The sequence below is a fragment of the Curcuma longa genome, unplaced genomic scaffold, assembly GCF_044706935.1.
Source record: "Curcuma longa cultivar G26 ecotype Majalengka, Jawa Barat unplaced genomic scaffold, ITB_CL_G26_1.1 contig_24629, whole genome shotgun sequence".
Taxonomy (NCBI): Eukaryota; Viridiplantae; Streptophyta; class Magnoliopsida; order Zingiberales; family Zingiberaceae; genus Curcuma; species Curcuma longa.
The window spans coordinates 1-2,831 of record NW_027432487.1 but is presented as its reverse complement, the minus strand read 5'-3'; the positions used below and the strand labels follow the sequence as shown (position 1 = coordinate 2,831).

At 38.6% G+C, this 2,831-nt stretch overlaps 1 pseudogene; it reads left to right on the top strand.

Moving 5' to 3' along the window:
* Window positions 1-341: 341 nt before the first annotated feature.
* Window positions 342-1,798, top strand: LOC141818378 (uncharacterized; annotated as a pseudogene).
* The last annotated feature ends 1,033 nt before the right edge of the window (window positions 1,799-2,831 follow it).

The following is a 2,831-nucleotide window of genomic DNA, read 5'->3' as shown; positions in this document are numbered from 1 at the left end:
TAAATATATTTTATTCATGTGATAGAATATCGAAGTAAATAAATTTGATCTTACTAAACCTTGTTCTTATCCATAGAAATTTACAAAAAGTATATAATAGAATTCTTTTCTATTCATAAGATTTTTTTCGTAAGATTTATTCTTGATTACTATTTCAAATATTTAATATAATCTGTATCATATTTATTAGGTTAGTAAACAAAATTATATATATTTTATATCATCTGTTATTTTCTTAACTAGAACCGCCATGGATACCGCGTTTAAATCGCAACCTCCCACAGATATAAATAGTGAGAAGGCAGCAGAGGCAATTCCTTCCATCCCGACGCCACGCCCTGATGACGAACCGGTGTGAGCAGGAAAGCGCATCGGAGGACCGTCTTACTTCCCTCTCCGAAGACCTCCTCATCTTCATCCAATCTAATTTCCTATCCATCAAGCACCGCGTCGCCCTCTCCGCCGTCTGCTCCCGCTTCCGGGACCTCCTCCCCTCCATCCCCCGACTCGACACCTTCCGCCTCGAAGTAGGGAGCCCCTCTAGATCTGATGGCGTCGACGTCCACCAAGAGTTCACCTTCCCCCGTGCCCTGATCCGCCAATGCCACATCGTCTTCCACGACGACGCCGATTTTCCCAACCGTCTCGACCAGCTGCTCATCGAGGGCTTAGTCGAGGCGGGCGTGCAAGACCTCATCCTCGAAACCTCCCACTACTGGAAACATGGCGGGTTAAAGCTCATCGGCGAGGATTCCGGCTTCTTCAGCATCACGTCCCTGCGGATTCTCTGCTTGCGCAGGATTTATTTGTGTAAACACTTCTATCACCGCCCCTCCTCACCCTTGGGCTGCGCCTTCCTCACCTCCATCAAAATAGAATTTTGTGTCCTTCACGATGATTTCCTGCGCAACCTCTTCGCCTCCTGCCCTTTTCTCGAGACTCTGCAACTCGTCCGTTGCTGCGGTCTCAATCCCGGCAAAGACAAATTCAGCATCCACTCCGCCTCCCTCAAGCATCTAGTCCTCTACACGATCCCCTACATCCGCACCATCAATGTCTGCGGCCCAAAGCTCGAGTCCCTCGTTGTCAACGTCGTCAATAAGCTTCGCATGCATCGAAGCGCCCAAGGTCCGGACCGCATCGTTACTTCTCGCCTTCATGCAGTGGAAAGATCCTTCAGTTGCATTGAAGAATCTTTTCAGAGCCCCTTTCCTAAAGGGATTCTTTTGCCTCATGCTAAATTCTAGCACAGCCCAAAACGTGATAGGAGCCCAAAAGGTGAGAGGAGATCGATCGATAAAACTGATGTTCTTTAATTTTTATGCATGCATAATCTTAACATAATTTATACTTTGATCGACAGATATTAGTTGCAAGAATTGATGAATGTAGACGTCTGAAAGATCAAGAGGACGACATGATCTTCAACCTCCATTTCAATTTGAAAGATCCGTTGTCGACTACGATATTGACCGAGTTGATGAAGAAGTGCAATAACTGCAATACCGAGTTTGACATATGGGCAGATTCTACGCATATAGAGAACACCAATGAAAACAATCACTTGCTCCATGGCTCAACAGGATTGGAACTGATTAATTTACAAATGACAATGCCGGAGACGAGATTCGAACGATTTCTCTCAAATCGGAAGAAGATGAAGAAATTTAAGCATACGGGATTGGAAATACTGAGAAGGCGCACAAGCAAGGAGCAGTTCATTGATATATTAGCATCTGAGGAGTCTTTTTTCCAAGTATCTTCCAATATGGCTAACACAATTGAAATGAAAATTTAGTATTTTTTTTATCTCATTGAAATATTTAATAAAATTTTATTATACTTTTAAAATAGATTAAAAAAACATGAACATCATAATATTTTACTCAACTTAATATCTTATCAACAGTTTAATTTATTTTAGGTTGGACTCAGTTTGATTATTTTATTAAATAAATTTAAACATCATAAAATTTGATTTATTTACCATGCACCCTATATAAGAAATAACTATTATTACATATTAAAATAAATCAAAAATTTTAGTTTAACTTGGTTAATTAGCAATATTAATTATATACAAAATATTTTTTTATTAAATTGATTAAAATTATTAAAATTTGATTAAAATTATTTTAATTAGGGGCTTTATTTTATTTTATTTTTAAAAATGGACCTTTTAATGATTATAATAATTAAGAATATTTTTATTTTTCCTATTTAAAATTTAATTTTATAATATTTTTCCTAACTGAGCTGCTTTAGTTCCTTCTTGATCTCCAGATCCTCCAAGTGCAATGATCTGATCAATCTTTTCGGTCGGCCCTGCTTTTCCCCGGCATGGACGCCATCGATCTCCATGGTCCAAATTAACTGAGCGTACGCGTCGACATCGATCGTCACTAAGCTGCTTTACATTGAAGCATGCACCCAAGGTCTCCAGTCTCCAGATCCTCCAAGTGCATGCATTGATCTGATCAATCTTTTCGATCGGGCCTGCTTTTCCACTCCACATGCATCGATCGAGTGGCTTGGCTCATGCTAAATTCTAGCAGAACCCCAAACGTGAGAGAAAATCCATAAAGCTCATGACCTTCTTAACTTAATTTATGCATGCTCTAGCTCTTTGATCGATAATAATATAATTAATATATATATTATGCTTTGATTGACAGGGATTAACAACACAAAATAGAATTAATGAATTTATTCGTCCGGAATTAAAAAAAGAACACCATGATCTTCAACCACGGCTTCAATATGAAAGATCATAATTTAGAGCAAATTTCTAAAAATCATAATTTTTAATTCAGATATTAGAATGAGATGAT